The sequence below is a fragment of the Dromiciops gliroides genome, chromosome X (assembly GCF_019393635.1).
Source record: "Dromiciops gliroides isolate mDroGli1 chromosome X, mDroGli1.pri, whole genome shotgun sequence".
Classification (NCBI taxonomy): domain Eukaryota; kingdom Metazoa; phylum Chordata; class Mammalia; order Microbiotheria; family Microbiotheriidae; genus Dromiciops; species Dromiciops gliroides.
The window spans coordinates 79,766,756-79,779,619 of record NC_057867.1 but is presented as its reverse complement, the minus strand read 5'-3'; positions in this window follow the sequence as shown (position 1 = coordinate 79,779,619).

Sequence of the window (12,864 nt, the reverse complement as noted above, 5' to 3'; positions counted from 1 at the left end):
TTTTCAAACTAAATGTGAGAAAACTGCAAATAATATCAAAAATTAGAACCATTCTTTCCAGGGAGGCACAAAAAGCCACAGGACTCCATACACAAGAACAGCTGAATTCCTAAAGGGATACAATTCTTATGTTAATATGGTCAAAACCATTAAAAGTGTTAAAACTTTTGGATCAATTGTAAAATGCCTTATTTTGCTTACTTATCAATCAAATTTCTTGGCTATCTTACACTTTACATAATTAACACAGAAATTACTTATGTCTGTGAATACTTGTCAAACTAATTCCTTAAAATCTACAAAAATATGGAGTTTCAGAAAGCGTCAATTTAATTGACTATTTTATTTTTGCTTTATTTATTTTCTACTTTGTCACAGACCCAATTTAATTTGAAATGTTGAAAAAAATGAAGCATGATGTAGATTTTTACATGGTTTGCTTTGCATTAATGAATGTAGCAGAGGACAAAAGCCACAATGGTTTTTTGTGGAAATATTTTTCACAGTGGAAGCATGAAGCCTGTGAAACTGACAAGACCTCTCCCATCTGTCCATCCAAAAAATGTGAATTCTTGCCATATGAAAGAATCTTAGCTGGAAAAAGCTGAGACAGTTTCAAAACTTGGACTTATCATTTCACAAGCACCTTTTCTTGAAGCATCCTCAATGGTTGCTCACTGCCTTGCTGAGCAAAAGGAATCCCACACTACTTGAGAGACTTATAGCCATGTGGGCTGGATATGGTCCAACTGGTTCATCAAGTCAACAAGCATTTATTAAGCACTTACAGTGTGCTGGAAATACAAAGAAGGGGGCAGCTAGGTGGCTCAGTGGATAGAGCACTGGCCCTGGAGTCAGGAGGACCTGAGTTCAAATCCGGCCTCAGACACTTAACACTTACTAGCTGTGTGACCCTGGGCAAGTCACTTAACCCCCATTGCCTCGCCAAAAAAAAAAGAAAAGAAATACAAAGAAAAGGTGAAAAAACAATCAGCCCCTGTTCTCCAGGAGTTCAGTTGAATGAGGGGGGCAATATGGAGACAACTACTTACTAACAAATCCTGTATAGATGGGATAAATAGGAGATAGCTAAGAGAGGGAAGGCATTGGAATTAAGAGAGTTTGGGGAAGGCTTCTTGTGGAAAGGAGGGATTTTAGTTAGGAGTTAAAGGAAACCAGGAGGTCAGTCATTAGAGCACAGGAGGAAGACACAGGCTACAGTCAAGGAAAATGCCTGGAGCCAAAAGATGGAGTGTTTTGTTTGTGGAAAAACCAGGAAGCTAGTGTCATTGAATAGAAGATTACATCTCCTGACTGGGAGTAAGGTAGGAGGAGATGGAAAGGTAGAAGGGAGCTAGGTTATGAAGGGCTTTGACTACCAAACAGAGCCTTTTACCTGTGACCCTGGAGGTAATAGGGAACCACTGGAGTTTACTGAGTAATGATATGACCCACGATAAGACCCACACTTTAGGAAAATCACTTTAGTGGCTGAATGAAGAATTGACTGGAGTGGGGAAAGACTTGAGGGAGGCAGATCCACCAGCAGCTATTGCAGTAATTAAGGTGTGAGGTAAGGAGGGCCTGCACCAGAGGCACAGAGATTGGAGTCAGGAAGTCAACAGAAAGATAGATTATTCTGTTTTTTAGGGCAATGAGGGTTAAGTGACTTGCCTAGGGTCACACAGTTAGTGTCAAGTGTCTGAGGTCGGATTTGAACTCAGGTCCTCCTGAATCCAGGGATGGTGCTTTATCCACTGCCACTGAGCTGCCCCAAGAAAAATAGATTTGAGAATCATTTGAATAAAGACAATAGTTTAATCCATAGCTGCTGATGAGAACATTAAGTGAAATAGTATAGAGGGAAAAGAGAAGAGGGCTCAGGCAGTGGTGTACTGATAAATGTTTAACAACCAACTCTCCAAATATATACATGCATAGATACACACATGTGCACATATACACATACAACACACACTTTTAAGCTTAATCTGAATTATTAACATTTTCTCCATCACTTTCTTAAGTCCACATAATCAATAAAACAAAAATCAATCAAAATATTCAAGCCCTAATTTGTAGTATTTTCCAGTTTCTAAGGTGTAAATGCTCACACTGAAATTTTAATAATCAGCTTTCCTGAGGCAGTTTGAGCTGGCTACAACACACCCCTGCTTGGTGGACATTCACAGTTGGTAGATGAGACCTGGATGAAGATCCAGCAAAGGAGACTGAGAAGGAGCAATCAGAGAGGGAGGAGGAGGACCACAAGGAGGGGGGAGGTGTGCCTAAAACCTAGAGAGAAGAGAGGATGCAAAAGGAGAGAGAGATCAGCAGTGCCCAAGGCTTCAGAGAAGTTGAGAAGAATGAGGACTGAGAAAAGCCATTGACCTTGGAGAGAACCATTTTAGTGAAATGATGTGGTTGGAAGCCAGATTGTCAAAAGCTAAGAAGAGTGAGAGGAGAGGAAGTGGAGTCATCTCTTGTGATGATTTCTTTGAGAATGGGAGAAACATGAACATATCTGTAGACTACTGTCTACAAAGAACGGAGTGGTCAGGAGACAGGAAGAGATCAAAGATGAGTGGGAATAGTACTGGAGAGGACAAAGCCGAATGGAATCCTTTGTGCAGGTAGAGGGGCTGTCCTTGGCACAGAAAAGGGATGTCTTATCATGTGAGACAGGAGTGAAGGAGGAGAGAGTGGTAGAAGTCATCTGGGTCATATGGGATAAAAGGGAGGGGAGAAGAAGGAGCTCACAGTGAATGGCCTCGATTATTTTTTGTGAAATATGAGACAAGGTTTTCAACTGAGAGAGTGGGGAGCCATGGGAGGTTTGAGAATGGATAGGAAGGTTTGGAACAGCTGCTGTGGAGAGTGGGAGAATGAATTGATAAGGGAGGTAAAGTAGAATTGCTTAGCAGCAGTGAGGGCCCAGTTGAGATTATATGTCATAAATTTACAGTAAACCTAGTCAGCACAGTTTCATGATTCTCTCCAGCTTTGTTGAATAGCATGTGAATAGGAGCAAAGGCAGCAAATGGTGGGAGCCATTCAGGGCTGAGGTTTGGCATGTTGAGATCTTCAAAAGTGTCAAGGGACTTGAGAGAAGAGGATGGAGGTCCCATTGAGGACAAATAATAGGAGTTTGGATTGCAAGGCAGAGAGAGATGGAATGATGACGAACTGATCAGATAATGGAACATTTGTGTATCATGACAAGATTAAGGATATGACCATCTCTGGATGTAACTGAGGTCATAAGAAATGAGTAAATTAATAAACTGGAAGATTAGGGGGTTTAGGGAGTATCAATATGCATTTCAAGATCCCCTAGTATGAGGGCAGGAGTTGGGGAAGAGAGAACTGTAAGCCAGGCATTCAACTCATTGAGGAAGGAAGGGGAACTGTCCCAGAGGCCCCTAGACAGCAAGTGGTAGATATGGACTGAGTGAATATCAACAAAGGAGAGGTTACTGAGTGAAGGGGGTAGATACGGGAGAATCTGGAAATGACAATGGGGAAAAAGGATTATTCTGATCTCCCTCTCCTAGTTGGGTATGAGTGAAAGGACAACCAGAGAAGAAGTGTCAACAAGAGGGAGCCAGGTCTCAGTGGAAAGGGCTCTGGAGTGGGAGGTTAGGGCTGGAGTTTGGGTGAAGGAGATTGAGATAAGGAAGTGGTCAATGGGGGACCAAGAACCGAATTTGAACAATGGCAACTGGGGATTCGAATCCCTGGGATAGGGAGGAAATGACAGAGAGGGAATCTGTTAATCATCAAGGAATGAGGGGCAGCTAGGTGGCACAGTGGATAGAGCACCAGCCCTGGACTCTGGAGGACCTAAATTCAAATCCGGCCTCAGACACTTAACACTAGCTGTATGTGTGACCCTGGGCAAGTCACTTAACCCCAATTGCCTCACTAAAAAAAAATCATCAAGGAATGAGTTCTGGTAGGTTTTCACTGACCATAGGGGTTTGGCTTGGAGTAGACTTGCTCCAGAGCATCAGGCAGCTAAGTTTAGCTGGAAAGAGGGGCAAGAAGGAGAGGTGGAAAGTGCCTTGGGGGAGGCAGGGCTGCTGCCCTAACCTCTCTCTGCCTCAGGAGAAGCTGTAGGTGGCTAGAGAGGGTCCCTGGGGGCACAATGGAATGATCAGTCAGGGAGCCAGGAAGCAGCCCTCTCTCAGGCAGGCACAATGAAGGGGATCACTGCAGAGACGGAAGTGAGGGAACAGAGGAGAAAACAAAGTGGTTCCATTGTCAAATGATGTGATACACATCCTAAAAGAGCTGGTATTTCTTTTAACATTTTGAATCAGGTCATAAAGGGATTGGTTCATCCAGTGCCCAACTGGATGAAACCATTGACATCCCTCCAAAAGGAGCCAGTTCCTTCCTTCTGTCCTCCATGGGCATGCTGATGCCCACCATGAAGGATTCTTACTTCGTGAGTGCCTTTGGGGAAATACAAAGACCACTGATATTTTGGAAATGGTAAAAAGGGTTGTTTGTTTTTCCAAATGAAACTTTGACTGGGAAAACAAACTTTCTCCTCTTTGCACAGATGCGGTCCTCCAAGGAGCCCTTTGGTAACAGCCTGTAACAGCTACCATAACAAGGGCTGCTGTGCCCAACAAGGAGCGGCTTGAAGGAAGGCAGAATAGACAGTTCTGGCCTCTTCTCCTCCCCACTGCTACTGGGCTGGGATTATGTCAGTCTGCTTCCTTCAATAAAAACTGCCTTTATAAGCCCAGAGGATGTGATTTTCGGGTTCAGTCTAATTTCTGGTTGCTGTTTCATGATGCATAACAGCACTAATAACTGTTCTCGTGATTGTTCATATTCTATTACAATCAGGACGTTAGGGTTCTATGGCTTGAATCTGTACCCCAGGAGGCTCTGTCACAGTTCGGGGCAGGAGAGGACTTGCATCTGGGTCAGGTTTCCCACCTTGTGATAATACAGTCTCCTTGACTGGATGCATCCTTTGCAGTGCCCATCTCTGGGTCAGAAAGTCTTAGCACAGCTGTTGGACATTCTCTTCACCTCAGCCTTTTCCTAGGTCCGTGTCCAAGGAGGCGCTTCACCTTAGAAAGCCCAGATAACTCTCCTACGGGCAATAGCTGACTGAGGTAAAGAGTCATCATAGGCCCCTCCATTCTCTGGGGCTATTTTGTAAATACGCAAGTTGCCCAGTCTCTCAAACTTGTAAAATCCAGCTGGACAAATGAACACAGTCTTTTCCTCATCTCCCTCAGACATAGGAAACTGACAGTATCCACTATGCAAGTCCAACATGGAAAACCATGGGCTGTCTAGCAGCCAATCCTCGATATCCCGCACCCGTGGAATCATGTACTGGTCCACTTTAGTCCTTTTGGCCAATGTTCATTCATCAACACACAGCCATGTCTTCCCATTTTTCTTAGGTACCGCCACTATGGCTGATACACGAGGGCTGCTGGATTCTGTGATGGTGCTGTTAACCAACGTTTCTCTAAGATGGTTTCGGAGATCCTCCATCCTCCTAGATCTTTCTCAGAACTGTCAGAATCAGTGAGCTGGATTCTGGGGGCTGCACCTCAAACACATCCCATTTGTGCCATCTTGCTGAATCCCAGCCTCCACTTATCCATCCAATCCTTGCTAAAGGGGAGGCCCCACAGTCAAATACCTCAGGATCCAGCACATAGAGTGAACAGTTGAGGCTCCTGTGGTATTCACTGGAACCTCTCACCCCTATCCTCTTGTAAGCCTCTGCATGGTCTGCATGGGTGGTCAAAGTGTGCAGGTATTGGGACCTAGCTTCTCACTTGCCTTATCCTGCTAGAATTTGGAAAAAACCCAGGATGAGTTCTAATCAATGCTGATTCTACAATGAATGTTTAAGACTCTGGACATACCAGGACCGCAGTGTCCACTTTTCTGTTGATACCAACAACTTCCTTGGAAAATGTCAAGCTCACCTGGATGTATGGTCCTCTAATCCACAATGATACCAAAGGTGGATCTGTTACTCTGTTTTTGTTTTTGGGGGGTTTTTTGGTGAGGCAATTGGGGTTAAGTGACTTGCCCAGGGTCACACAGCTAGTAAGCGTCAAGTGTCTCAGGCTAGATTTGAACTCAGGTCCTCCTGACTCCAGGGCTGGTGCTTTATCCACTGTGCCACCTAGATGCCCCTTGGATCTCTTACTCTGATGATTACTCAATAGAGGTGGTCTTTTATCAGGCTTTCCTACCCTCCACTCCCTTGCTCCTCTGCCTCCTCTCCAAGGGGAACAGGACTGTGCCCTGCTGCATCTCTGACCTGATTGTCTCAGGTTCACCAACAGCAGCTCAGCACCGGTGGTGCTCTTGTCCTGCTTTGCCCTCAAGGCCCACAGCTTAGAAGCCAGGAGCCTGCTGAGGCTGAGCCCTGTGGATTATATCAGGAGAGGTCACCTGGACCATTGTCGGACTGTGTTTGCAGAGATCAAATGATGTGAGGTGTACGAAGGTCATGTACCAAGCCCCAGAACGGTCTCTGCACTGTATTCGTTCCTGCATTCTCCAGGGCCACCGTGGCTATCTGTATCAGTCTCTGAATGCTTAGCTCCACCTTGAGGACAACCCATAGACTTTTCTCCTTCCTATTTCACATATTAGAGTCGAAATGAGCATACGGGTCTCTGATCTTCCCTCAATCATCAGGCTAAAGTCTGTATACAGTCCTACCAGGTAACATCTGTCCTTGCTTCTACAAGGATATCCTGCTGTCCCCGTTGGGGCATCTGTCAGTCCCGTCACTTTGTCTGCCAGTGTCCCAGGTGCACTCTTGCCCATACAGCCCAAGTCTTCTAGGATTGTTCTTCTGGGAAACATGGTTCATGTCCAGGGAAAATGACGATTTTGCACCTATGGTATGTGCATAGTACAGGGTGTAAGGGGAAGTAAGTCTTACCCATAGATGGAGTGGAATTCCTGGATTTCATTGTGACATCCTATATCCTGGAGGAATATGGCCTCTAATTAGAAAGACTCCTGCCTCATTATCAGAGGGCAGATAGGCCTAAAATTCCAAGGAATTACTCCCTACTGTCATTTGGGGGGGGGCGGGGCAATGAGGGTTAAGTGACTTGCCCAGGGTCACACAGCTAGTAAGTGTCAAGTGTCTGAGGCCACATTTGAACTCAGGTCCTCCTGACTCCAGGGCCGGTGCTCTATCCACTGTGCCACCTAGATGCCCCCCTACTGTCATTTTTAAAGGAATACCTTCATGGTCAAAAATCTCAGGCAGGATTAGAAAACTTTATATGTACTTCTTCTAATACTTTCACTTTTCTGCCTCATCTCCTTAAAATGTCCTCATCCTTAAGGTCTGCTGGGTCTACTTCTGATAGTAGGAGACCGCTATGCTTTTCAACTGCCAAAGTAAGACAATGCCCCTCATTTACTTTAGTTCCCATCTTTTCTAGAGATTCTTCTATATATGCCCACATTAATATCCAAATATTAGTGCAGTTAATAAATGTGATGCACTGCACCAACAATGATCTATTGTATTAATATATACTGTGCTTAAACAATACAATGGTACAGCAAAAGTCCTGGATCAAAAGGTGAAAAGTGCACCAATGACTTTTTCAGGCATCAAAACATAGCAATTCTAAACAAAACAAAAAACTAAGAGCAGTAGGGGGCAGCTAGGTGGCGAAGTGGATAAAGCACTGGCCCTGGATTCAGGAGGACCTGAGTTCAAATCCAGCTCAGAAACTTGACACTTACTAGCTGTGTGACCTTGGGCAAGTCACTTAACCCTCATTACCCTGCTCCCCCCCCCAAAAAAAAAACACCATAGCAATTCTGCAAACACTGGCACTGAGACTTTTAAGAGCTAGATTATAACAAGCAATTCAGCAATTGCATAACATATTTTCATGCTAACATCAGATTAGGATGGAGCCAAGGCAGATCAGATAAGTTTGTTACAGAACAAACAAATAGATGAATCGTGGCTCTTATGAGAAGGCTTGCTTAGTAGACATTTTTAGGCAGTTGCAAATTAGACTCTAAGCAAAAAGAGGAAATATGGATTTCTGTAGCTTTTTGTCTATTTGTTAGGATAATTTTCAGATACTCCCAGTGCCCTAAAAAACAGAAAAACCTGGAAAGAATCAAGTGGACTGATGCTGAGTGAAGTGAGTAAAACCAGAATATTGCACATAGTAACGGCAACATTGTGCAGTGATCAGCTGTGATAGTTCAAAGGATGGACTGAGGCAGGGAGACCAGTTAGGAGGTTACTGTCATAATCTAGGTGAAAAATGATGAGGGCTTGAGCTAAGGGGATAGATGTGTGAATAGAGAGAAGGGAAAATATGCAAGAGATATTATAAGAGTAGAAATGGCAAGATTTTTTAGGGCAGACAGGCCTGAAATTCTAAGGAATTACTCCCTACTGTCATTGGGGGGGGGAGCAATGAGGATAAGTGACTTGCCCAGGGTCACACAGCTAGTAAGTGTCAAGTGTCTGAGGCTGAATTTGTACTCAGGTCTTCCTGAATCCAGGGCTTTATCCACTGGGTCTAGGCAGGGTAGGGTGTGTGTGTGTGTGTGTGTGTGTGTGTGTGTGTCTTTTATTTGGAAGCCAATGTGTGGCAAGTTAGCAGTATAGGTCTTGAATTACAAATTCAAAGGTCATTTCTGAGGTCAATAAGACATAAAATGGCTAAAAAGATATATTTAAACACAATTTGGCTTGACCAAACACCCAATTCATGATTACATCTCAATTGCTTATATGTATTACAACCAGGGTTATTGTTGTTTGTCCTTCATTCTTTTTTTTTTTTTTAGTGAGGCAATTGGGGTTAAGTGACTTGCCCAGGGTCACACAGCTAATAAGTGTTAAGTGTCTGAGGCCGGATTTGAACTCAAGTACTCCTGACGCCAGGGCCGGTGCTCTATCCACTGCGCCACCTAGCTGCCCCTGTCCTTCATTCTTAAAGGAAGTGATGTCATGACTTGCACTGAATTGGAGTTAACAGAGGCAGGACTGTGCAAGGTCACCAGCCTCACTCTCTCCTCCAGAGCCATCTGGCTCCAGTGGCAAGACAGACATATCAGGATGACTGGAGATGGCCCCAGATGTAGTACGAGACCTTGGTCTTTTTAAGCTAAGGTATCAGTTTGAAGCAATGCCCATTTAGTGATTAAGGCTAGGTGACAAGTGAGGTAAAGAATGGCTTCCTTTACTTGGTCAAAACAAATAAATAAATGAATAAGTGAATGGAGGAAAGAAAGAAAGTCTGGGAGGGGAAGGCACTTGGATTTCTGGCCAGAACAGAAGCCATTGCTATATAAAAGCAGGAAAAGGCCAAAACAAAGCCTAGGAGATAGTGACCTACCGCCCCCTGGTGACACTTCGCTGAAATGTTCAAGCAAGGCTCCGATGACAAGCATTCTTCAACAGGTCTAGGAAGGTGACATTGTGGCCAGTGGAGATGGGTGTCCATGGTACCATGACAGGAGGGAAACATTCTCTGAACAAAAGTAGGAATGGTTAGGACCTGCTCAGGAAAATGGTGGGGGGGAAGAAGAGTATGGGAAGACAGCTGGAAGAAAAGCAGAGAGAGGAGTTTGGGGTTTATCCTATAGGCACTGGGGGCCTTGGGGAGGTCCATGAACAAAGGGGTGGTCTGATCATCCACATGCCAAGGTCATCCACAGCCTCCCGGGCCATCACCAGTCACCCTGACTTTTGTCTTGCCACTGAACTTCAATGACTCTGGAAGTAAGACCAAACTGCCTCACTTGCATCCAATTTATGCACAAGTCAAGACATTACCTATTATGTCACTGGTTCTCTTCAAAAATGAAGGACAGGGGCAGCTAGGTGGCACAGTGGATGGAGCACCGGCCCTGGAGTCAGGAGGACCTGAGTTCAGGTCTGGCCTCAGACACTTGACACTTACCAGCTGTGTGACCCTGGGCAAGTCACTTGACCCCAATTGCCTCACCGAAAAAAAAGCCTTAGGCCCTCAGGGTCTCTTCTGTGTGGGAGGGGCTGGTGCCCCCGCCCCTCTGCTTCAGCTGAGCCAAAAAGCACTGTGGGCTGTACAAGACGCCAGGTCAGACCGCTGGGGGGAAAAGCCCGCAGCTCCCTCCAACCTGAGTAGATCAATCCCAGAGATCCTGGGCTTGTCCAGGCCGGGCTCTGGCATAGCCTTTGCTGAGGCACATGATGCTCAAGCATCCCCCCAACCCCAGCCGCAGCCCTGGTTGGCTTGGTCTGTGGGGGCACAAAAAGCCCCGAGGTTTGAGTGGAGAAAAGAAAGATATATATAGACCTGGGAGTTAGACAGAATGGGGAGGCCAGCAGACAAGAACAAAAAGGGAGAGGCTGACAAGATTAGAATGGTGGCAAAGGTTGGAGAAGACAGACAGGGAGGTTGCTACAAGGACCCTAGAGAAAGTGAGAAAGGGTTTTCCAGTTAGAAGAAGGTCCTTTGGTACACAGGGGAAGCCGAAGGACAAGACTGACGGAGCAGACAGACAGAACAGGAGGCAGCGGAGAGCACAGAAGTGGTCAGCACAGGGTACAGGTTGGAGAAAGCAAAGATTAAGAGAACAGTAAGGAGAGGAAAGTTAGAAGCAGGGGGATAGACAAAGTGAAAGGGGCTCAGAGTTAGAATAAAGCACCTGAGTAGTGAAAGTGGAACATACCCTAAGGCAAGAGGTGGCAATGGCCCTTATTGTATTAAAAAAGTTCCAGGCGCAAAAGGTGAGAAGAGACCGCAGGAACGCAGTCAGGTTGTACATTTTATTTCCTTGTATTCTTAATTTTCAATAGTATCTCATAAATAAACTCTGCTTTGATTATTTAGTTAAGAGGCCTCTTAATCTTTTGCTTATCAGTTTTGGGAGTGGAACCGTGTGGTGGAACTTTATAAATGGCCCACATTAAATTAACAGCAGTCAGATAGCCAGTCAGTCAACAGTCCCAGATTAAGTACCCCAGTCAGATTAGCCCCCAAATTAGCCTTAGTCATTCAAAATATTCTTACACAGCCCAGATCTTCTCTCCAGAAGTATCCAGAGCCCAGCCCTGACATCAAGTCCAAAGTCAGGAAGTAGGCTGGAAGAATGGACAAACAACAAAAAAACACCAAAAACCCCACCATAATGAACTATTGTGGTGGCAAAGGTACTTAAGACCCAGACTCAGAAAAGAATGGCTCCAAAACATTTTCAAACAAAGGCCTAGAGAAAAACACAGCTTGGGCACAAACTCAGGTAGAATTCCTGGAAGAGATGAAGCAAGACTTTAAAATGTTTTTTAGGGGCAGCTAGGTGGCGCAGCGGAGAAAGCACTGGCCCTGGATTCAGGAGGTTCTGAGTTCAAATCTGGCCTCAGACACTTGACACTTACTAGCTGTGTGACATTGGGCAAGTCACTTAACCCTCATTGCCCCACAAAAAAATTATTTATATATATATATATATATATATGTATATATAAATGTTTTTTAAACATATAAATGAAATGAGAGTGAGGAAAACATTTGGGAGACTTTGAAGTTCAAACACAAGAGTAAAGAGAAACATAAAAAATAAAAAGGTAAATGCAAACAAATAATGATAAAGGACCAAACAAAGATAAATTGTTTACATTCAGATATGGAGAGATGATCCATGGGCCTCCTCTGAAACTACATTTCCCAGAAACTTTTCTCTGTGTCCCCAAACCTGGGATTGTATGAACTCTCAATCTCTTGAGAATTCTCAAGGTTGGGATCACTCACAAGGCTAAGTGCACTCTCTGAATCTCTCCTTTCAGTCCACATGCATGTAGGAACTCTCTGTGTACTGCCACATAGTGAGAGTAGAAAGTCTGTCCTCAGAACTCTAGCATCTTACCTCTGTTCAGAAAAGGAAACGAAGGCAGAAGATAGCCAGGAATCTCGGGCCACCTGGACAAGAACATACTACTTGCTGTTTTTCTAAAAGGTATTGTTTTCTTCTGGGGTTAGGAGAGGGAGAAATCCTACCTCTACCCTCATTTGCTAGACTCTAACCTTAACTATGGACCATGGCGGGGAGAGAAGGGTGGTTCTTCCAACAGTTGTCTCTCCCCTGATTCAGTAACCAATTATCTTAAAGATTGCCTAAGTTCCATTGTCTTCTCAGCAAGTTATCCAGAGGCCTCTTGGTAAGGTTCCCTCTAGACAGAGGTCCAGGACAATCAAGTTGGTTAGGGGACTTGTTAAATTGATCAGGAGCCACACTGATCTACCCTGTCCCATTACACTTCCATCTGATCCTAACCTCCTGTCCTCCCAACTCTCCTTGTACTTCACTATGACACAATCCATTCATTCGTGTTCACAAATCCATGCCAAAATTTCTAGTCACTGACCCTCTGTTCTGGTCTCATTCTCTTCCCTTTGACATCTCAACCCTTCAGTTAACTGATTCATTTCTTCACTGGCCTCCACGCTTGTATTGGCCTCCATTCCTGAAGCCCTTGCCCTCTTGCCCTACTGTGGCCCTTCATCCCCCTTTTTTTTTTCGGTGAGGCAATTGGGGTTAAGTGACTTGCCCAGGGTCACACAGCTAGTAAGTGTCAAGTATTTGAGGTTGGATTTGAACTCAGGTCCTCCTGAATCCAGGACCGGTGCTTTATCCACTGCGCCACCTAGCTGCCCCTTTGTCATTTCTTATAGCACAATAATATTCCATTACAATCATATACCACATTTTGTGTAGCCATTCCCCAATTGATGAGCATCCCTTTGAGGAAACCCAATTTTCAAACATATCCTTCATCAGCCCTGAGCCCTTGACTTCATTGATTAAGCAGGCTAAGGTAGAGGGGCTTTC